Here is a 25,023-nt window from a genome sequence, read left to right on the forward strand (position 1 = left end):
ATTTTTATTCCAAAGCTCTACCCACAGAGCTTCATTCGATGCCCCTTCCAAGATATCATCTCTCCTTACTGCAGTAATGGACTCCTTAACTAATAATGTGATGCCTCCTCCTCTTTTACCCCCTCCCCTGTCTCACCTGAAGATTCTATACCCCGGAATGTTGAGCTGCCAATCCTGCCATTCCCTCAACCATGTCTCAGTGATGGCTACTATATCACAATTCCACATGTCAATCCTTACCCTTAACTCATCTGTTTTACCTGTAATACTCCTGGCATTAAAGTAGAGGCCATCCAGCCTTGCCTTGCTCCCTTGAAGCTTATTGCAGCTGTACTCCCTCTGACTTGATTGTTTTACTGTATTATGATGTGTTCCTATTCTGCTAACATTTTGTCTCCCCTCCCTCCTGCCAAATTAGTTTAAACTCCTCCCAACAGCACTAGCAAACACGCCCGCAAGGATGTTAGTCCCGCTCTGGTTCAGATGTAGACCGTCCCGCTTGTACAGGTCCCACCTTCCCCAGAATTGGTCCTAGTGATCCAGCAACCTAAAACCCTCCCTTCTGCACCAACTCTTAAGCCACGTATTCATCTGTGCTATTCTCCTATTTCTGAGCTCACTAGCACGTGGCACTTGGGTTGTAATCCAGAGATTACAACCCGAGAGGTCTTGCTTTTTAGTCTACTGCCTAACTCCCTGAATTCTTGATGCAAGACCTCATCCCTCTTTCTACCTAAGTCATTGGTACCAACATGTACCATGACCTCTGCCTTATCACCCTCCCGCTTCAGGATGCTCTGCAGCCGTTCAGTGACATCCCGGACCCTGGCACCAGGGAGGCAACATACCATCCTGGAGTCACGTTGACGGCCACAGTAGCGCCTATCTGTTCCCCTGACTATAGAATCCCCTATTACTATTGCTCTTCCTCCCTTCCTCCCCTCCTGTACAGACAGGCTGCTTATGATGCCAGAAGCTTAGCTCTGTCCGCACTCCCTGGAGGAACTAGCACCGTCATCAGCCTCCAAAACGGAATACCGATTTGTGAGCAGGACCCCAGGGGACTCCTGAGCTACCTGCCTGTTTCTCTTGGACTGCCTAGTGGTCACCCATTCCCTTCCTCCCTCAAGTCCCTTCATCTGCGGTGTGACCACCTCTCTAAACGTGCTATCCACGATGCTCTCAGACTCACGGATGCTCCACAGTGTCCACAGCCGCCGTTCCAGCTCTGAAACCCGAGCTTCCAGGAGCTGCAGCTGGGCACACTTCCTGCACACATTCTGGTCCTGGGCACTGGAAATGTCCCCGGCTTCCCACATGGAGCACGAGGAGCACACCACGACTTTGAGCACTCCTGCCATGACTTACCCCTTTAAATTAAAAACTTTTAAGTCAATTACTCTAGGGCCCTTCTTTCCTGATCCTCGTTACTGCAGAGTATACAAACTGTAAACCACAAAAAGACCTTAAACTATAAGCGATTAAAGTACTAAATACCTTACCCACTACTTACCAGTGATTCCTTTCCCTTGTAGTCTCTACTACTGCAGCACGTTCTGAAGGTTTAAGAAGTTGGATAGCAAGGAAAAAATGCAAAGAGCACCTTATCCCATATGCACCGAATTCCTGCTTTCCACCTAATTCCAAATACCCACTCTGGCTATGCCCCACTCAGGATGTGCTCGCTCTCCTGTTCATGTGCAAGCACGAACAAGGGATCACAGTCTCAGGATATGGGATTGGCCATTTAGGACTGAGATGAGGAGAAACCTCTTCACTCAGAGAGTGGTGAACCTGTGGAATTCTCTACCACAGAAGGCTGTGGAGGCCAAGTCACTGAATATATTTAAGAAAGAAGTGGATAGATTCCTGGACTCTAAAAGCATCAAGGGGTATGGGGAGAGCATGGGAGCATGGTGTTGAGATAGAGGATCAGCCATGATCATGAACCGTGGAGCAGGCTCGAAGGGCCAAATGACCTACCCCTGCTTCTATTTTCTATGTTTCTATGTTTCTGTGAAGTTAGATTGTGGTTGAATACAACTCTCCTGCTACTGAAGGTCCATAGCGCCTCATGACTACCCAGTATTGAGTTGCTAGATTTGTTTGAAATCTCTCCCATTTATTATGGTGGTAGTTGCCACACAAGGTTGAGGCTATCTTCAATGTGAAGACGGCATTTTGTCTTCACAAGGGCTGTGTGGTGGTCACTCCCACCAATACTTGCGCTGATTGGAATACGGCCTTGCAGGACTGCCATGCTGCGCTTCATACTATCAGTAGTTTGCAGCTAGTGGCAATGGATTTCACTATTACTGCCTCAGACGTGTAAATAGCAGCACTGATACGCATGTCCTTCACTTAGAAGAATACCTGAGCAATCCTTGTTAGCTACTTAAAGTGTTATCTTACAGGAGATGCAATAAACCAAATACCATTTGCAGATTATGTTTATTTTAAAAAATTGGAATCACCAGTGAATATTCTACTTAATAGCAAAACAGGAATATAAAATAGAGAAGGAAAAAATGTACCTGACCCATCGAGGGTCAGTGTGAAAGCTGCCTCCAGATTTTGCCTCTTCAGAATTTTTTCTTACCAATGATTTTATCATCGACAGTGTTGAGATGTGGTGCTGGGAGAGATAATTTCAAGCTGAGAATAATTTAACATGCTCAACTGGAAAGTGTCTGGCTGAAGAATCCTTGGAAACTGCAGGATAATGGTTCCGCTAAAAAAAAAATTCCATCTATATTGTGGTAATCTGAGGTGTAATGCACCTTTAAGAGAATGTGAGCAGACTGACCATGTGACTGTAAGACCCAATAGCTGTGTAGCGTGGGCTACAATGTTAATGTTAGTTTAGAGTAGGGTCTGGTTGGAGAAGCACACATCATGTTAGTGCTCTGTTGTCTATGTAAATAAATAGCATGTGCTTCATTTCATATTGGTCTCTGCATCTGCAGTATATTGTAATCGACTCACCTGTCGACAGATAAGTGCGCAACCGGTTCGCGAGCAAAGCAACCCCGTAGTAGAACATAACAACTGGCGACGAGGCAAAACAGGACCAGTCAACAATGCTAAGGAAGCCGCGAAAACTCAACTGTAGTGAATCAGCCGTGCCTTGCAGGCCGATTGTAAGTACAGCCCTCACCATAGTCATCGAAGTTATCTTCTCCAGTATGCCACAATTTGGCCACATCGAACCGTTTGATCAGACGACCAATGACTGGTCACATTATATTGAACGCCTCGCGTTTTTCTTTTTGGCCAACGACATATCGGGGGAGGAGAAGAGGCGGCGATCCTCTTATCGTCATGTGGCAGTAAAACATATGGCCTAATTCGTAGTCTAACGGCACCCAACTCCTCAGATTCCAGGAGCTTTGATGAGTTGGTGAATATTGTGAAAAGCCACTTTCAACCAAAACCCTCGGTAACAACGCAGTGTTTTACATTCAATTCGAGGTGTCATGCCCTAGAGAGACAGTTGCTTGCTATGTAGCAGCCTTAAAACAACTGACAGAGCACTGTGAGTTTGGGATGCCAATTAATGACATGTTAAGAGACCGATTAGTGTGTGGGATTAACGAAAATGCCATTCAAAAAAGGTTGTTGTCAGAAACAAATTTAGACTTCAGCAAGGCGCTGGAGTTGGTGCTCGCAATGGCGAGCACAGTCAGGGACTTGGAAGAAATCAAGGAAGCACAAAATGGCGCTGTTCTTCACTTCGGGAAGGTGACACCGGCTAGAAATGGTGCAAAAGCGCAGGGCTCCGTGGAATGGTGGGAAACAGCCACCATTAACAGACCAGCAAAAAGCAATGGCTTAATGAGTTAACACCACATTAATAACAGCAGAATTGGAACCAGACAACCTACAAATGAACATCAATTTAAAATAACCAAGTGTTTCTACTGCCATCGCATTGGGCACATTATGCGATATTGTAAAGAGAGAGTCAGGCAAGATTTCAAACAAAAAGGCAGAAGTTGTGAAATTTATATAATGGAGGAACCAGAAGAAACAGTCAGATATTTACTCGCTACACAACTTAAAAATGGGTAAAACAGAGCCAATCTATGTGACAGTAGAAGTTGACAGAAAACCCATTCGAATAGAGGTGGATACAGGCACATTCACGACAGTCATAGGGGAACACACGTTTAAGTATCTGAATGGAGGAGGCCACTCACTAAAGCTGGAAAACTCAGATGCTGGATTAAAGAAATACTGGCGAAGACGTATGGGTAAAAGGCATATGCAAGGTTCCAGTATAATATGGAAGCCAGTCTGCTAACCTGCCCCTTATAGTGGTAGCAGACAGAGGACCGAGTCTGCTCGGAAGAAACTGGTTAAAAGAGATCAATCTTGAGAGATTACTGAGATCTCAATCAGAAGCAGGAAATGTTGCTGTTTGGTAAAAAGGAGCATGTAAAGACTTAACAAAAGGAACTTATAGAGGTGATGCATCAGGACAGAGTTCGGGTTGAAGCCAGTAACCTCCAAAAAGAAAAAGAAAAAAAAAACCTGCTGAAGGACTTTTGCATATTGCAAGATTACCTTAGATCCCAATTTGTACCACTAAAAAGGTATGAGGAAAAACAGAAAGAATTCAGCATATCTCTGGCCAAGATGAATAATCAATTAGCTGAGAAAGCACGAAAATACTTAACTCTCCAGGAAACAGCTAACCAATATAAAAAATAAATGGAACTGAAGAACCAGCTACGTGGAAGCCAAGAAGCCTTAAAAATAGAGACCCCTGAGTTTGCAAAGGAGCTGACAGATGAGGAAATGCTGGAAGACTCAACCACCGAGTTCACTCAAGTTGAGCTCATACCTGAGCCTAGTCTGACCAATAGGGAAGTTGAAAAGAAGGCTGAGATTAAAGTCAGCATTGCCAAGAAGAAAGCCCATCAAAAGAAGATACATAGGAAGAGAAAGCGAAGTTACGAACAAGGCCCTAAATTTTTTTTCACACAACAGGAAGTTGAACATTTTGTGTTAAATTTATTTTTGCCCAACATCCTGATTCTCAGAACCTCCCTCACAGTCGCTCTTCATATTCTTGAACTTGTAGGGGAGGGGCAGCAGGAGTGCATTGGGCCTGGAAGAGGATGAAAGCATTCCAGTTGGAGTGTACATCACAGGTAGAAGGAACTCCTCTTGCTTTTGAAGTACCTGTAGAATCCGTTTAACCTGAGAGAGTCGAAGAGACAAACTTACAGGTTCCTCCTGGGGAGCTTAGTGAACCGATAAGTCCTGAGAGGGAGGCCTCAGATAAACCATCTGAAGTTGTAGAAATACAACGGCTGACACATTTGAAAAAGCTTCCTGAGAGACTGAGTTTGTAAATAGTTTATGTAAATAGTTAATATATTGTAAATGTACTTTCAAGTAAAGGAGGAGGGATGTGGTAATCTGAGGTGTAATACACCTTTAAGAGAATGAGGAGATTGACCATGTGACCATAATGCCCAATAGCTGTGTAGCGCAGGCTACCATGTTAGCCTAGAGTAGGGTCTGGTTGGAGAAGTACACATCATGTTAGTGCTCTGTTGATTGTGTAAATAAATAGTATGTGCTTCATTTTATATTGGTCTCTGTGTCTGCAGTACACTATAATCGACTCACTGGCCAATGGGTAAGTGTGCAACTGGTTCGTGAGCAAAGCGACCCCATAGTGGAACATAACATATATAGAACAAAAAGAGGAAATGCTGGAAAAACTCAGCAGATCTGACAGCATCTGTGGAGAGAGAAACAGAGTTGACATTTCAAGTCCTTATGACCCTTCTTCAGAGCTACAGAAAAGCAGGGATGTGATGAAATTTATACTGTTTAAGGAGGATGGAGTAGGTGAAGCAGCAATAGGTGGGGGCAAAGGAGAGATTGACAAAGATGCCATGAACAAAAGGACAAAGGGAGTGTTAACAATAGTGGTAAGGGCTAAAAAAGGTGCTAATAGTGGCATAAAGGTAAGAAAGCAGAATGTGATAATAGCAGAACAAGGGTAAGAACTCTGGAAAGAACAACATGAACAAATAACAGATGGCCCTTGTGGGGGTGGGGTGGAGGGAAGAGGTGGTGGGGGGTGGAAATGGGATGAAAAAGGGGGATAAAAGAAGGGGATAAAACAATGAATAAATTAATAAAACTAAAAATGAAAAAAATAAAAATAAGTGGATAAAAAATAAAATTTAATTTTGAAAAAAGGGATTAAAAAAAGGGGTGAGGATAGAGGAGAGAGTTCCTGGTCTGAAGTTGTTTAACTCAATATTAAGTCCTGAAGGCTGTAAAGTGCCTAATCGGAAGGTGAGGTGCTGTTCCTCCAGTTTGCATTGGGCTTCATTGGAACATTCAGCAGGCCAAGGATGGACACGTGGGCACGAGAGCAGGATGATGTGTTGAACTGGCAAGCAACAGGAAGGCCTGGGTTATGCTTGCGGACCCCCCCAGAGGTGTTCTGCAAAGCGGTCACCCAGTCCGCGTTTGAACTCCTCAATGTAGAGAAGACCACATTGGGAGCGGTGAATGCAATAGACTAAATTGAAGGAGGTGCATGTGAAGCGCTGAAAGGGAGGGGAAGATGTGTTTGGTGGTGATCCACTGAATACAGAGGCTGATAGGGTGGAAGGTGAGAACAAGGACAACCCTATCTTGGTTCTAGGAGGGAGGAGAAAGGTGAAAGCAGAAGTGCCTGAAACAAAACAAACATGGTGGAGGGCCCTGTCCATGGTGTGGGGGCAGTGGGGGATCCTCAGTTTTAGGGAGAAGGAAGGCATACTCAAAGGGCTAGTATCGAAGGTTGCATTGTATGAGCAGATATGATGAAGATGATGAAATTGGTAGAATGGAATAGAGTCCTTACTGGAAACTGGAGTGTAAGAAAATGTCATCAAGGTAGCTGGGAGAGTCAGTGAGCTTATAATGAAGATTGGTTGGTAGCATACCCTCCATGTCATGCCCAGTAGAGGCATTTTATATTCAGAACATGAACTGTAATCAGTGTGGAATCTTCTGGAACTGATTTTTCTTTTAAAAATGAACATGAAATGCTTCAAAAGATAGTTGCTGAGAGTCACTTGACTTGATCACTGGATTCAAGCTGTCGCACTGTCTCAAAAGGACAAAAGGACAATTTCCAAGTTAAAGAGGTGTCATTACACATCTCCTGAAACCATGCAGAAGAGGTTTCCTGACCTGAATAGGTCTTTTCAGAAACAAAGATGGTAATTGTGTCAAACCTCCAGGGTGAATGTCTCCAAACAACAACCCAGGCTGTAGCTAATCAGCTAAACTCAACACCATATTTGAAAAGCAGAACTGAGAAACCATATGGTAAGGCAGCCATGTTGGACACCCTTTTTGACCTTCAAGTGCTGTCTGCAAGGCACAACAGGAGCAGCAGAAACAGCCACAACATCTACACTTTAAGACCTGGAAACTGTAATATCCTAAGGTCTCTGAGCTTGTTCAATTTCAAGTTCACTAACATAGCAAACCAGCCCCCTGGTAACAAGACTACAAGTAACTAACTTTGTGATCTGCAGAAAACTCAACTCTTTGAGAGAATCCTGCAACAATTTTGATATTCAACTTCAGCCATTGAATTCACCTAACTGCACTTATGGAGTGAAAAACCTCTTCTTCACCAGGCCTGTACTATATGGTTTTGAGACAAGCCGATCATGTGAATTGCAAATTATTCTTGTGTATATAACTTTGAAAAGTGCACTACTCTCTTTAACTGTATTTTCTTTGAGTGTGTGTGTGAATGGCTGGGTGCTTGAATGACATAGTGTTAGATCTTGGGGGTGAAAAAAAACCTTTTTATTTAAACCCACGAGAAGCTTGCTGCTAATTATTCCAATTGACCACACACTCAAGGGTTAAGAAACAGACACATCTTCCTTTTTCAAAAACACATGATTACAGACAGTAAGTGAAGGGAATAGGAGTTTCAGTTCTCTCTCATCCCTATCTGTAGCACCAGAAATTGACACATTGAAGCCCCAGAAGGGAAGACTCAGAAATTGACAATGTGAAGGCAAGAGAAGGGGGAAAGTGGGAAACAAAGTCCTTGAAATCTTCCAGTTCAGACCGAGAGCAGGAAGCATCACCAGTACAGTTATCAATGTACCAGATGAGGCAAGGGAAGGGCCTGAGTAGGACTGGAGCAAAGTATTTTCCACATACCCGACAAAAAGGCAGGCATCGTTAGGAGCCATGTGGCTAACCCATAGTAGCACCATTTTATTTGGGGGAATTGAGTGGAAATAAAGAGGCAGTCTTCAATGTGAAAACCCCAGGGGATGGAAGGTGGTGGTGGATAGGGCCTGATTGGGCCTCCATTTAAGGAAGAAGCGGAGAGTTCGCAAACCATCCTTGTTGGTGATGGATCTGATATCATATGTGCACCTACCAATAAGATGGGGCTGGAATCCATCAGGAGCTGGGTCCCTGTCTAAATTTTCCACTTACCTGCCTAGCTCCTGAGGGGAAATGAGAGAAGGTCACTCGGCATACTGGAGATCAAACCTGTGGCATTTTGGCCTGCACGGCTTGGTGTCACACTGTACAAAACCTACAGGGAACATTCAAGTAAATCACTGACACTGGAGGCCAACAGGCTACTGCTTTATGTATGACAGCCAGAAGATCCTGTAGCAGCAGCCATTTGTCTTGTATGTGGTTGCTGATTTTCCACTCTTCATTAAGAGCAAATGGGTCAGTTGTGTGTTACAAAATACTCGGGCCACATTAATAATGGCCAAAGCCTGGAAACTATAGGCAGTTCAAGTCAAATTAGATGCAACAGGCTGAGGTGTGTCTCACCATATTAGCACCCAGACCTGAAGAGGGAGGAGGAAATTAGGGTCAATTTATTTAGCCACAAAACTGTCAGAAAAGCTGTAAAATTGTGTTTTGTTTGGCATTTTAATTGATTTTAAAATCATCATTTTAGGCAAGTCTGATGCAAAACATTGTCATCATTGCAAAGGATTGGTGGTAATCAATAATACAAGTTAAGTTCAAAGAAGCTCCCTTTGCTTTTTTGCCCTATTTGGATTGATTAAAAAAGAGTCCTATAGCATTGGGACAGATGACTGACTTTCCTTTTCAATACGGTAGTATTTAGGCAATGCTTTATGTGTGCCAGCTTCTTTATGCTTTTATTGTGACTGCAATAACAATGGGAACGATGAATTGCCTCCAGGGGCGAAATCAGCACATTATGCCCAAAGTACAACTGATGTTGTGAGGTAACTAGGGGCTGAATTTTATGTCCCACGGGCGGGTGTGCGGCCGACCCGATTGGGTGTAAAATCACGTCAGAGGATGTCGGGCAAGCGTCCTGACGTCATTGCACCCTCGTGCGATATTTCGCTCGGCAGGCGCGCAAAAATCAGAAGTGCCGGCCGACAATTAAGAGGGCAATTAAGCCCATTAATGGCGCAACTGACAACGATTTTTCGTGGCACCTCCAGCCTTACGGTTGGCAGACAGGTGAATCGGCCAGGCAGCCTTTGCATTTTTCATCAAACCTCGTCCAACGGCGGGATGAAATCTCCGTTATGAAATCAAATAAAAATAAATATCTGTGGTCAGCATTTTTATCTGCTATATTTTCAGCTGATTGATTGTGATTCATGGACATCTTTTTGCAGCTTTTTAAACCTTTATTTTAGCATTTTTGGGTCTGTAGCTCCCCGAGGCAGCTGTCAGCTTTCAGGGAGCTTTCTCGCAGCGCTCACCCGCGCCTGCGGAATCGTCATCGCTGCCTTCTTCCTGTCCCCGCCCCAGCAGCGCTGAGCTTTTCAGCACGCGTTTCACGCTGGCTGGCCGTTAATTGGCCAACCAGCGTGAAATCGCGGTTGAGGGCCCATTTCCCGACCACTCCCGGGCCCACCAATCGCACGTGCCCACCAAAGGTAAAATTCAGGCCAATATATATTGTCCCACCCTCCTATAAATCGCTCATCATGTGACGCGAATACAGGCTTCGACCAAGAAGCTTATTGCGTGGGTAATCTTGTGGGTGGGGCTTCCGATGGAGGGATCACATCTAGTGTGCAAGCACCTCTACATGTCTCCTAAATAAAATTTAGCCTTTTCTTCACCAAACCTGCTGCTCCATCAAGCTATGACATTTGGCGACAAGAGTGGGATAAAACCGACCTGCTGCATATTTCACCCTGGTTGGTGTAGTAAAACGAAGTTGAACAACACTTGCCAGTCATGCCACTGTTTGGAAAAATCGACTCATACGATGCTAATATTGAAGATTGGAGTCAGCATGTCGAGCGACCTGGGTCCTATTTCATTGCAAGATTACTGCTGAAGAAAAATGTAAGGCTATCCTGATGAGTGCGTGTGGAAGCAAACCTGATTCGAAACTTGATTGCCCCGAACACGCTCAGCTCTAGGTCATATAGTAAGTTAGTAGAATTCAGTGAAATCGCACTTTCGCCCAAACCATCTGTGATCATGCACGCTTCAAGTTTAATTCAAGAGTTTGTGCCCTGGGAGAGTCCATTGCTATCTTTATGGTGAATCTGAAACAGTTAACCGAATACTGAGAGCTTGGGGATGCCTTGAATGATATGCTGCGGGATAGACTTGTATGCAGAGTCAAGGGCGACACCGTACAGCGCTACTTGCTAGCTGAATCCAACATCGATTTCAAGCGTGCCTTGGAATTTCTCTCTCGATGCAAGGTGCCACGAAAGACTCGGAGGCTTTGTAGCATGTGGATAATGGCGCCGTACTCCATGTAAAGTGGGAGCCTGCTGCTGAGTGTGGTGTGAAAAACAGAACAGCAGATTTTAAAAGCGATTCTATGCCCACTACATGAAGACTTGGGAAGCCTAATGGTAACACATCAACTGATAAGATATGCATTTGCTACAGGTGTGGAGGAAATCATGGGGCAGACGTTTGTAGATTCAAAGAGGCAGAATGCAATTATTGCCACAGGAAAGGACACCAGGATAGGCAATGCAGTGCAAAGGATAGGCAAACAGCAAAACATCAAACGGATCTTATTGAGCTAACTGACACAGCAAAGGCTGAGGCTGTTACTGCTGATGTATACTCTCTGTATCATGTGACTGCTGTTAACTCTGAGCCCATTACAGTGACAGTGCAAGTGACTGGCAAGCAACTGCGGATGGAGGTGGATACTAGTGCTTCAACTACTGTTGTTGGGGAACACATGTTCAAGTACCTCAGTGAAGGGAGTCAGCTACTGACATTGGAGTGGACGCCCACCAAGCTGAGAACGTACACTAGAGAATCCATTCAGGCCAAAGTCATTGCTGCTGTCCGAGTCTGCTACAAACAATAGACAGCTCAACTGCCTGTGATAATCATAAAAGGGGAAGGGCCCAGTCTTTTGGGTCATGATTGGCTGCAGAAAATAAAACTTGACTGGTCAGAAATTTTCCATTTGAAGTCCAATGGAATTCCAGAGCTCTTGAAGAAATATGACACTGTTTTTCAAGACCAGTTGGGAAAACTGAAGGGCATGGAAGCTAAAATGCACATCGATCCCCAGGCAACACTACGTTTCTTCAAGTGCCTTACTCACTAAAAGAAAAGTGGAAGCAGGTTGGAAAACCTGGGAATAGTTCAGCCTGTCCAGTTTCCTGAGTGGGCTGCACCCATAGTTCCGGTTGTCAAGCCAGAACAGGCTATACGTATATGCAGTGACTACGAAGTCAACAAAGCAGCAAAATGAGACAAATACCCCATTCCTAGAATCGATGACTTGTACGCCAAGTTAGCAGGAGGCAGGTCATATAGAAAACTAGACATGAGTCACGCTTATCAACAATTGGAATTGGATAGCATGTCAAGAGAATACATGCCAATTAATACCCATTAAAGCCTCTGCCAGTACACCCGATTACCTTTTGGAGTTTGATCAGCATGCGTTATTTTTCAGTGAACCATGGAGGGTCTCTTGCAGGGACCTCCAACTTGTGGTCGTGTACTTGGATGACGTTCTCATCACAGGACTGACCAAAGCTGAACATTTATACAACTTTGAGGAAGTGCTGAGAAGATTTATGGAAGCAAGCGTGCGTCTTGAAGTAAGAAAAATGCACATTTTAAGTGTCAGAGGTAACCTACCAAGGTCACAGAGTGGATGCTCTGAGTTGCATCCTTTTGAAGACAAGGTCCAAGCAATTAAAGATGCACCATCACCTTCTAATGTGACAGATCTTAAATCTTTCCTTGGTATAATTAATTACTACAGCTGTTTTTTACCTGGGCCAGAATTTTTCGCTCATCGGGCAGGTGTGCGCCCGACCTGAATTAATATAAAATGACGCAAGATGACATTGGGTGATCATCCTGACGTCATTGCGCACTTGTGCGATATTTTGGTTGGTGGGTGCGTGCATGAGCCAGCAGTGCACCTGCCGACAATTTAAAGGCCTATTAAGGCCATTAAAGCAATGATTAAGTAATTAAGTTCAATTTTTCTCTGCCCGTCCCCAACCTTACGGTGGGCGGGCAGGCGCAAAGGCCAAACGGCCTGTGGATCTTTTAGGAAACCTCATCCATGGGCAGGATGAGGTTTCCAACAGCAAACAAAAACTAAATAAAAATGTTTACATTTCATTCACAACATGTCCCTGCTCCTTTGACAGAGACACATGAGCTTCTGACCACATGTGACAGAGTCACATGAGGGGACATGTTTTTTAACATTTCAAAATTCTTTATTTTTAATTTTTTAAATCTTCAGCTCCCTGAGGCAGCTCTGTGCTTCTGGGAGTTTTCATGGCGTGCGTGCGTGAACATGCTCGCCCTCCTCCCCCCCTCTATAGGCAGCGCTGAGCGCTGCAGCACGTATCTCATGTCAGGTGGGCCTTAATTGGCCCGCCAGCGTGAAATCACGGTTGTGCCCTGATCGTGGGTGGCGGTTGGCTTTCTGACCGTTGCCGTCTGCCCCCAACGAGCTCGCCTGATGAGGGCAAAATTCTGCCCCTAATCTACCCACTGTACTGACACTACTACATTTATTGCCGAGGAAGAACCACCACTGGTCATGGGGTTGCAGCAAGAAGAAGCCTTTGTAACAACGAAGAAGCTACCTTAGTCATCATGCTTGTTGGTACATTATGACCCATCTAAAGAGCTAGTGTTGGCATGTGATGCTTCTCCTTATGGTGTAGGAGCCATTCTATCACATCAAATGGAGGATGGATCAGAAAGACCCATTGGCTACGTTTCAAGAACACTTTCCCAAGCTGAAAAGGGCTACTCTCTGTTGGAAAAAGAAGGATTATAGGTTGTATTTGGTGTCAAGAAGTTTCACCAATACCTACATGGGTGACATTTTACAATTGTGCCTGACCATAAGCTGTTGACAGGTTTGTTCAGCGAGGACGAAGCTATTCCGTCTATAGCTTCAGCGAGAATCCAACGTTGGGCCCTGATGCTGTCAGCTTATGATACACATACATGTACCGCCCTGGCTCGCATATAGCCAATGTAGATGCACTTAGCTGTCTTCTGTTACTGGGTAGTCAGTACACCCGTTCCACAAAAGTTAGTGTTATTGTTAAATTTCTTGGATTTTTCACCTGTGTGTGTCAAACAGATCAAGAACTGGATGAGCAGAGACACAACACTGTCAAAAGTCAAAGACTTTGTTTTACAAGGATGGCCAAGAGCACTTGTGCCTGATGATTTACAACCATTTTATTCCAGAAACACTGAACTGAGTTGTCAAGATGGAATTTAGCTGTGGGGTTCAAGAGTCGTGGCCCCATCACAGGGTAGAGAGTCGCTCTTGGCAGGGCTCTACAGTGCACAACCAGGCATATCGAAGATGAAGATGCTGGCATGTAGCTATGTCTGCTGGCCAGGAATAAAAAGTGACATTGAGAGCATGATTAAACATTGTTCCCTTTTCCAGCAACATCAGAAGCTACCTGCTTCAGCTCCTCAGAGACTTGATTTGTAATCACCAGGGATTGTACAAATGTTTGCTAGTTTTTCTGACATTTTTTATTGTAAATGTAAGAAACTTAAAGGGGGAGGAAGTGTAGTAACTAGATGTGTTGTCCCTCCCTCCTGTCAATCACTCATCATGTGATGTGATTGTGGGGGCTTCGAACAAAAAGCAGGGAATCCTGTTGGTGGGGCTTCCGATGGAGGGTCGTGCCTCGCGCGCAAGCACCTCTGCATGTCTCCTAAATAAAGTTTAGCCTTTTCTCCACCAAACCTGCTGCTCCATCAAGTTATGACATGTTATGTCAGTCTGGCTTTGGTGAAATTGCGCCAAGGTTTCTAGGCAAACTAATTGACATATGCTCAAAATAAAATCTCTCTCAAATTAGGACATTAAACTAGCACAATTGATTTGTGACAGGAATAAAGCCAACAAAGCTTCAAGGTGCTAGAATGGGCTAGTATAAAGGTGAGTGGAACAAAAATTATCCTTCAGAGTGAGGCTGGAAACTACCAATTAAGTATCACTTATCTCTCTGTCCAGCAAACTTTTACTTAAATTGATTTAAGTTGCCCTGGACAGAGTCTGAACGTTTTTTTTTTGTCTTTCTCTTCCTGAAGTTGAATAGCCAGAAAATTAGCCTTCTTTCAGGTGTTTATTTAAAAAAGATGTGCAATTTTTGCAGCAGTGGGCAGACCTTAGGTTTTAACCCACTGCTCATTTGAGCATGGGTGCCATTCCAATGAATCCCTGGACAACAACATGCACCCCATCCACCTCCCAAAATCCTTATAAAAATATAATTGGCGGAACTTTGCTTTTTGGTTCTGGGGGCTGTGTAGCCAGTTTTGTAGGCTGGGATGGGTGTGACAAAGGGTTCAATGGACAGACTTTAAAGTTTGTAGGTACTTGGACATATTGTAGTTACGGCCATACCTTATTTGAGCTAAAATCTCACAATCTCTTGTGCTACTCTTTTCTGTTCCTTCCACATTAAACGGTTAACTCTCTATCTAATCATAGCCAAAGAATCAACTGCAATAGCTTCTCTTATTGTCCCCGCACTGTTATCTCTAACAACCCCCAAGAATCTATCCTTGACCTTCTCCTACTTCTCATCTACATGCTGCTTCTCAGTGACATTTGGAAAATGAAGCATCAGTTTACCTGTGAAAATTGATGACACCCAGCTCAACTTCACCACCATCCCTCTTGACTCCCTCCACCCCTAGGTAAGCAGAAATTTCCTCCAAATATATATTGGGAAGACGAAAGCCATTTTATTTAATCCCCACTCCAAACTCAGTTTCCTAACTACCAACTCCATCCCTCCCCCTGGCAACTTTCTGAGTCTGAGGCTGAACCAGATAGTTTGCAACTCTGGTGTCATATTTGACCCCAAGATGACCTCCTGTCCACATGTTCACACCAGCTCTAAGATCGCCTAATTACATCTCTGTAATATCATCCGACTCTGCTCCTGCCTCAGCACATTTGCTGCTGAAAGCCTCATTCATGCCTTTCTTACCTCTATTCTTGGTTATCCCGATGCTCTCCTGGCTGGCATTCCACATTCTACCTTCTGTAAACTCGAGGTCATTAAGAGCTCTGCTGCCTGCCTCCTAACTTGACCCATGTCCTATTCACCCTCGCTGACCTACACTAATTTCTGTTTAAGCAGCACCTTGATTTTATAATTCGCATCCTTATCTTCAAATCCTTCCATCGCCTTATCCCTCATTATCTTTGTAACCTCCTTCAGCCCCTCAAACCTCCGAATTTACTTTTGAAATGCAATCACTGTTATGGAGTAGCTAGCTTATGCACAACAAGACCCTAGAACAAAAAATAAAACAAATGATCAACTAATCTACAAGTACTTGCAGGAACTGGACATTCAACACAACATGTCTATACCACTACAAAAACAAAAATACCTGGAAAAACTCGGCAGGTCTGACAGCATCTGCGGAGAGGAATACAGTTAACGTTTCGAGTCCGTACGACTCTTCAACAGAACTAAGGAAAAATAGAAAAGAGGTGAAATATAAACTGGTTTAAGGGGGTGTGGGATAGGTAGAGCTGGATAGAGGGCCAGTGATAGGTGGAAATAACCAAAAGATGTCATAGGCAAAAGGACAAAGAGGTGTTGAAGGTGGTGATATTATCTAAGGAATGTGATAATAGGTGACATTTGTCTATGACATCTTTTGGTTATCAGTGATTTGGTTATCACTGGCCCTCTATGCAGCTCTATCTGACCCCCCCCCCGCCATTAAACCAGCTTATATTTCACCCCTTTTCTATTTTTCCTTAGTTCTGTTGAAGTGTCGTACGGACTCGAAACGTTAACTGTGTTCCTCTCCGCAGATGCTGTCAGACCTGCTGAGTTTTTCCAGGTATTTTTGTTTTTATTTTGGATTTCCAGCATCTGCAGTTTTTTGCTTTTATCTTAATGTCTATACCACTGTTTGTTCTCCAGAAGAGAATCTTCTCACCATCTACATTTAATCCCTTAACCATTTAACCTTTTCCTTCCTCCCTTATTTGCTTATTTGGCTTCCCCATAAAGGCATCTACACATCTGTTTTTGTTTGTGTTCTTTGATGAAACAATGTTGTCCAGGGCATCAGGAGAACTTGCTGCTCTTGTTCAAATAGTGCCATGGAATCTTTTATTGTCACCTAAACAGATAGACAGAGCCTCAGTTCAATATCTCATTGAAAAGGTGGCACCTTTGACAATGAAGTATTTCAGTGATAATGCAGTGAAATAGCAGTTTAGATTATACACTCAGTTCTCCTGGATTGTGTCAAATCTGGCACCACAAAAAACAATGAAAGCAGAACCTAAATGTTCTCAGATGTGAAAGATAATTGCTGAAGAAGAATGCAGTGAAACAGCCTTATTTCAGACCATGGTGCAGCGGCCACCTGCAGGAATAGAAGAGGGAAGGCCCTCCTCCTTTAAAATCTGTGAGCAATGCAACAAAAGATCATCAGGTATTTTGAAAAATAATGAAAACCGGCCGAAAACTCAAGGGCGTAAATGTTAGCCATTTGCAGTAATGGTACAACAGGAATGTTATTAATGAGATTGAGACATCACATTCATACAGTGGCCTGGATTTTCATCCTCGAGGCAGGTCGGGGGAGCCAGGAAAATCCCAACTCGGCCCTCCCACCTTGGGAAAAATCACCCGCAAAGGTGGGATCTTCATTGCTGGGAGCCGGGCCTGAGCTGAAGTCAGGCCAGCTGACTCAGGAAGAAGTGCGGAGGCAGCCAAAGGGGCTGCCAGGTGTGGAGGCGGGCTGTTGAAAAGGCCTGCCTCAGTGCCGTGGGATTCTCTCCCAGTTAAAAGAAACACAAAAGCCCTCCAACTCTCGTACCCTCTTCACCTTCCAAACACTCCCCATGCCCCATCCATGCCACCTCATGCCCCCCACCTAGCCCCATGCCAAGCTCTTCTCTTCCACTCGCCCCCATGGCTCCTATGCCAAGCTCTGTCCTTCCACCCAGCCCTTCATGCACTCATGCCCCCTAGGCCAATCTCTGCCCTTCCACCCACCCCATCTGGCCCTTACGTAATGAGGCTTGGCTGAGAGTTAGGCAGCTATTATAATAATAGGATGCCTGCGCCCCATGTCTCAGAAGAAACATTGTTTGATTGACAGCTCAGGCTCTCTGATCTCTGTGATCAATTTCACAATGTTTGTTGAGGGAAGTTGTGGTTTCAAGGGTTTGTGGTTTTTTGAACTTCAAAGGGCCTGGAGCATAGACACTTAGCTTGCATTCCAGACGTTTTGTTTCAAATATAGGAGAAAGTTATCAATGGGTTGCATTTTTTAAAGCCTTTTTGTTACACATACCACTACACACAATGGTGTTCAGTGATTCTAGAAAGTGTACAGTGGGTTAATGTGCATGGAAGGGCAGAGCTTGGCATAGGGGACCTGAGGGGGTGGGCGGAAGGGCAGAACTTGGTAGGGGGCATAAGGGGCAGAAGGGTGGGGAGATTATAACTTGGCATAGGGGACATGAGGGGGATCTTTTAAATTTAACTTTTAAAAGGCCCCCTCACCATGAAAATTGTGAAGGAGTAGGACATGGATGTCTCCGCAATGGAGTTGGCCAGGTAGGAAGTGCTGGATGCGGGCTTTTGACAGGAACCAGTCTACACCCTTTAAAGGCACTCCCGAAAATTGGACAGCTGGGGAACGGGGGTCGAGACTCCCGGAATTGGGACCCACCCACCATTTTTTAAGAGCTCCCGAGTCATCCCAATTGGGTGAAAACCCAGTCCAGTGTTTCTAATTTCTAATGTCACTGATTGTGTGATGCTGCCTCTTTCAGTTAGAGATCTAGCAATGCGCCCTCAGTGTAATTTGAAAACATCCTGCATCTGTATGAGAGTTTGACCTCGTTTGGAAATAATGAAGGGTTGCCATCTCAGCTAGAATAAATTAAGGAAACATTTTTGCTGCAGCCATTGACGCTTTGGTGTAAGTGTCTATTGAATGCATGTGGAACAATTTAGATATTCAACAATCCATTGAATCACAAACAAGGCTTTTCTTAATCAACATTATTTGGGTAGGGTTTTTCTTATTTAAAAAAATAATTTGTGTTCATTCATTATATGCTCTTGACGTCATTCAGAGTTCTTCATCTTTTGAGGGAAGTGTTTAATTATTAACTTCATGTTAAAAAAAAACATATGTGGATTGGCAGTACACAGGAGTAACAAACCTTTGACTTGTCATGTGCAATGTTAACCTACTTAATCTGATCACTTAACATATCCCTCATCCCTTATAGCCATTGGCTCAGTCTGTGCCTGAGATACTTGACTGGCCATGTTTCTAATGACATCATCAAACAGCCAACGGCAATTCCTGGACCACGCAGACTTCTTTGTGACAACAGTGGTGTTATCTGTCTGTTCTGTTAAACTGATACACTACTTTCTATGTCAGTAAGAGTCAGTAGTTTTGTTGGATTATATTTTATTAAGCAATGTAGCAGAAAAGCACATGATGTCATTGTCACCATGGCAACCTCCACGGATATACATTCAAATGATGCACAATAAGAAATTCTTGCATGCGGTCTGCTGCTTTGTTTACCCTTAGATTTATGTGTTACTTGACAATAACATATTGTTAACTGGATGCATTTAGTACTTGAGTACTCATCATGACAACTGCTTTAGTGAGTCCAGCCTGCACTTTTCAGTGATTTCACCTTCTGCGTTGGCATGCATATCTTTTTAAAAACTTGTATAAGTCTGAAGAGTAGTGTCTTCCAGGATTAATTATTTTCCTGCAGCCTACCTTTATATTTTCCAATTAGTTTCCTTCCCAACAGGTAAAAGTTTTTCCTCCTCTTCCTCTGAAGCCACTAACCAATGCTGAAATGCAGTCCATAGCCTGGCAGTTCTCCAGTGCCTCGACTGTGTGGCTGTCCCTCACCTGTGAGTCTCGACAATGATTGTTTGTAGGTTATTTCATATCAAATGATATCACAGTGAGCCTGTATACAATATGAGTATCTTATATCAGGTGTTGCTGGATAGTAATTAAGAGGGGAATCCTTGTGGGGATTTCCCCTCCCTGAGGGACCATTGAGTGCAATTGCAGCATCTCGGTGAAAAGTAAAATACTGCTGAGAAACAGAATTAAAATTTCAGGGTGATGGATTTTTGCCAAGTACTGAAATGTTAACTTTGTTTCTGTCTTCACGGTTGTTGTCTGACCTGCTGAGTACTTGCAGCATTTTCTCTTCTTGTTGCAGCACCTCTATGTCTGCCCCAACCGAGACCAGCAAACTCAGCACGACCACCTTCCTGATCAGTGTTCCGCATCTGGATGGTGCAATTATTAACTGAGCCATTGGAACTTCTAAAAGAATTTAACTGTAATATTTTTAAAGTAAAACTGACCTGCAACATACAGCTTTCAATTTGGAATAAAACTGCAGGTTTGCCAAATAACAGTCTGCAGCTTAATGCAACCAGCGTGTAAATGAGCACTCATCTCTCAGTACCAGCTACATTACATAATGAGACCAAGGGCCTTGAGCAGTGTTCATCGTTAAAAAAAGAACTGTCATAAGTAATAAAAGTCTGCAATATAAATATTTTACTTTTTGTAAAAGTCTGAGTTGAAGAATCTTTTTCCAATTCATTTCACTTTGGTCCAGTGACCTTATGTAGGTTGATGGCTGTTGAATTTGCAAAGAGCTGCAATGAGTACATGGTACAGGGATCACCTGAGTGACACAGCATGCGATGCATTTTGCCAGCTTATTCTGGCTAATTTCACTCCCTTCTTGTTATCTTTTCTTTCTCACACTGAATTCTGACTACACTTTCTTGTCATTTTCTTGCCTTTCTCCCCATTTCCATCTATGTGATGTGATTTCTAGTTCTTCATATTGCCATGGTGCACTCATCTGTTCAACAGCATTTTGTTTTCCTTTACAACTGACATTCTTCTGCATGCCAAGTGTTTTAAAGAGCACATTTTGCCATCATTCCCCTTTGTAAATTGAACAATTTCTACAACATTTTTTGCTTGAATAATGACTGCTTGTAAGATCACAGAGGGAAATGGTAGAACGGAGGTGGGAGGAGAATTACTGAGCTCCTCGATGTGTGGTTCCCAAATCTTGAAAAATAGCACAAGACTAGGATCAGCAGAGAGATATTGGGGAAAGATTTTTTATTAGCAATTTGTAGCAAATGTGTTAACATATTTTACATTGTCTCTGATTGTGCTACAGAAGCCATCAGGAAAAACCGAACTGATTGAAAGTAGAACTGAAAATGTTTTTGGCTGAGTATACAGGATGAGAGACTGAGCTAGATGGACAGTAATGGCCTCTTCTGATCTTGTACATATTAATATTGTACACAGTCTTTCAACCAAGGTGCTTTTGATTTTTGCCATTTCAATTTTTTTTCGTTAGTTCTTTAAATTTCCTTGTCTTCATTAAAGTGAAAGATGTTAAAGCATGGAGTGTCAGTTTTGCACTCGTGAGTGTGATACAGACAAGTTAGGTGCAGAGTAAAGTCCCCCGGACTCCACCGCAGTGCCATTCCCCAATGCACCAGTGTGGCATTTGATTTTACATTTCCCACACCAACAACCCTGTGGCCTCACTGAGTGAGAGGGCCAATTAGGAACAGCTTTCTGCTGTAGGCACCATGCCGATTAGAAAGTGGATTGAGACTGCCCAAACTTGTTTCACATAGGAGCCTTACTGTCAGCAGACACACAGGAGACTTTCATCCTATCAGCTCGATTTGAACCCAGCTCCCAGAGGTGAAAGACAAATGTGTAACTCAGTTCTCCATCATTGCTGTATTTTAATTCGCCTCAGTTACTCCTCCCAGCTAGAAAGTTATTCAAATAAGCTGACCTTACATTATTGGCAGGGTCAGCTCATCTGTGCACTGGTGCACATAGTGCCTGAGTTGGTGCGGCACATGAGGGACCATTTTATCGGTCTCATAGTTTAAACAAATATATTCAGACAGAACAAGACAACTTTGGTAGATTCCCTTTGTAATTGCTGTCAGATTTCCCTTGCTGTTTTATCGTGACGGAAGCTTTATAATGTGTATGTTATACAGACACACGGCAGATTGTATAGTCTACCCAGACGGCTGGATTTTTCTCAGCTGCATTACCAGAAGCTGGAAAATGAAGGAAAGTGGAACGGGAAGGTTTAATGCTAGATCTCCATACCACCAACACTGCTATGAGTTTTCCTCTCCCCACAGAAAGGAACTCAGCGGCTTTCCCTTGACCAAACCGATATGTTTAATTGATTGTGGAGAAGTATAGTCCAGGAAACCGTCTTAATTCCCTGCCTTTCATCCCAACTATTGCTGACCCTCACAGATCAGCAGGAGAAGGTAACAGCAGCCAATATTATCAATTTGAGAGGGAGAGAACTGAGTGATGGACACTTTTCCCTGCCTTTGGACTCCTTACTTGCAGTTGAAGGCCCTGTACCTCAGTAAATGCCGCCTTATTTAATTTTTTTTTTTACGTACCCTTTAAGAGATTCTGCTTCTTGAAGCACTGTAATCGATATTCTGCAGCAATGTTAAATTTTGATCACTTGGGCTCCCTCTGGCTGGTGGGATCCAGCCTTGGCCCTGGAAAGTAGGTATCACAATGGGGTTTAGATTAATGGAAGAAATTTCGCTGAATCACCTTGGTGAACTTATCCCAGAGGAAGGTCTAATCCTGGAACTCTATTTGTGTTGCACTCATTCTCACTCTTATTAATCTTTTCTTTGCACCATCTCTTCCCTCTTCTGTATGTTGCTAATATGCCTAGCTGGCTCTCTCATGAGCACCTTTAAGCACTCAATTTCTAAGCCTTGCCTTTATTAGCATTGCAAAATGGCAGCCAGTGTTGTCAGGGCTGGAAATGTTTACCAAGAGAAAAACTGGGCTGTTGGCAATTGAGAGGTAGTATGGGGCCTGCGATTGACCAATGGAATCAAGCGGGCACAGGTACTGGTTAAAAGCAAAATACTGCGGATGCTGGAAATCTGAAACAAAAACAAAAATTGCTGGAAAAACTCAGCAGGTCTGACAGCATCTGTGGAGAGGAAGACAGAGTTAACGTTTCGAGTCCGTACGATTCTTCATCAGAATGGGAAATGGTTAACCTGGGATTGGGCTGGGGTTCGCAAGTAGCATAAACTGTCGGGGTCCTGGTAATAGTCAGAGCCAGGGAGAAAAGGGTAAAATTGGGAGAGTGATCAGGCAAGTTTCTGAGATCTGTTAGTATTCTAGAGAAGTGGGTGAGGGACAAAGTTCTGAGGCTTTGTAGGACTTGGGGGATTCTATTTGATAGCATTTGAGAAGGTTAGGTTTTCGACCTTGAATACCTAAGGAAAGGTGTTGGGGTATGAAGTCTTCCTGAAGGCATAGTATGGGATTATACAATAGCCCTGGGGGAGAGTGCAGTGTCGAAACAGCTGAGAGGGAAAGGAAGAGATGATCTTTGGGTGTTAGAATGAATGGGAAGTTGCAAAAACATCAGGGTGAGGATAAAGAAATTGTATTTGGCCAGACACTTGCATTAATGCATAGATTTCACAATAGATGACACAAAGGATCAGAGAGGTTGTGCACGTATGATGTAGGCACACAAAAATGATTATATATTATATATCCCAGAGGCAGGAGGCTTATGGAAGGACAATTTGTTGGACACATTTGTAAGATGATGTGGACAGGTATTCAAGTATTATGAGTGAAATTGTTTTCTAGAATTGTTCAATTTTTATGGATAGAATTTTGAGTTTGGCGGGCGGGGGCATTCGGCGGCCCGGGAGCAGCCGTGAAATGGGCTGCCACCCGTGGTCGGTCCCCGACCGCGATTTCATGCTGGCGGACCTTTTAAGGCCCACCCAGCTTGAAACATGGCTCCTCACTGGTTGGGAAGGGCTGAGCGGGGGTGGGCAAGAGGCGCAAGAGGGCCAGTTCACGGGTGATTTTCTGTTCATTTATGTTTGGTTTATATGTCTGCTGGTGTGGACATCAACTCCAGTAATGGTAATGTCATTATGCTTTCAATGTGACAATAACATTAAATTTGCTTTGGTTCTGTTGGCCTGAATATGCTTCACCTTTTTTCTTTCTGGTGCAGGGTATGCCAGTATGTAATGCTCGACCTGAGTGGCTCAACAATTTATTGCACAGGCATTGAGTGTACTTTGGGTGGAAATGAAAGGGTCATTTCAGACACCCGGGATGGAGGTGGCAGCCCTGGCATGAGGTGGAAGCAGATCTTTGGCAGCCTAGCTGAAAAAGCGTTGGATCAAGGTGTCCCTGGTGTCCCTGTCTCCCTGGAGGTTACCGAGGTCTGCCTCCATGCCCTCAGTGTTCTCCTCACCGTACTCCCCTTTTGACTCACCACTGGATTCATCATCTGTGGCCTGCGCAGCTGCATCAAGATCCTCTTCCTCCAGTGGGTTCCCCCCTTGCCAATGCCAGATTGTGGAGAGCGTAGCATGCAACCACTATCAGTGACACCTGCTCTGGGGGGTTTTGTAGTGCTCCCCCTGAATGGTCCAGGCATCGGAAGTGCACCTTGAGAAGACCTATGGTCCTCTCTATCACCTTTGGGAGGGCATGACTCCTATTGTAACACTGCCCTGCCTCTGTTCTTGGATAGTGGAGAGGCATCATGAGCCACCTTTTGAGGGGATAGCCCTTGTCACACAGCAGCCGTCCATCCAGCTGGGCTGGAGTACTGAAGAGCCTCGGCACCTGGTAGTATCTCAGGGTGTAAGCACCATGGGAACTGCCAGGGTACCTTACACAGACTTTCATAATATGCATCCTGTGGGCACACACTAACTGCACGTTCATGCAGTGCAATTCCTTCCTGTTGGCGAAGGCACCCGGCTGACCCGCTGGTGCCTTGATGGCCACATGTGTGCAGTCGATGGCACCCTGGACGTGGGAGAACCCAGCAATCGCTGCAAAGCCTCTGGCTCGCTCAGCCTGGCTGGCCTCATCTGTACGGTAAAGAATAAAGGTTAGTACCGCCTGAACAGAGCTTCTGTCACCAGTTGGATGCAACTGCGGACAGCTGATTGGGAGGCTCCACACAGATCCCCCACTGATCCCTGGAAAGAGCCAGAGACTTAGAAGTTGAGGGCCACTGTGATCTTCAGAGCCACTGGCATGGGGTGTCCACCCACACAGTCGGAGCTGATCTCAGGCCCAATCATCTGACAAATGGAGGTCACAGTCTCGCTTGAGAGGCGGAGCCTCCTTCGGCATTGCACCGCAGACATATTGAGGTCACTGCATCGCCGCCAGTAAACCCTGGCAGCAGGATGGCGAGGTCTTCAGTGGCCCCTTCCAACTTGGAATTCCTGCTGGCCCTGCTCCCCTTGTGCCTGCACCTCTCCTTCCACAGGTCCCTTGGTAGCTGCATTGGGACACCTGGCCTCCTTTGCCTTCTGCCCCTCTCTTCCTCCTCAGAGGAGGTACCACCAGCGGAGACCA

Source organism: Cetorhinus maximus, chromosome 5 (assembly GCF_964194155.1).
Source record: "Cetorhinus maximus chromosome 5, sCetMax3.hap1.1, whole genome shotgun sequence".
Taxonomy (NCBI): domain Eukaryota; kingdom Metazoa; phylum Chordata; class Chondrichthyes; order Lamniformes; family Cetorhinidae; genus Cetorhinus; species Cetorhinus maximus.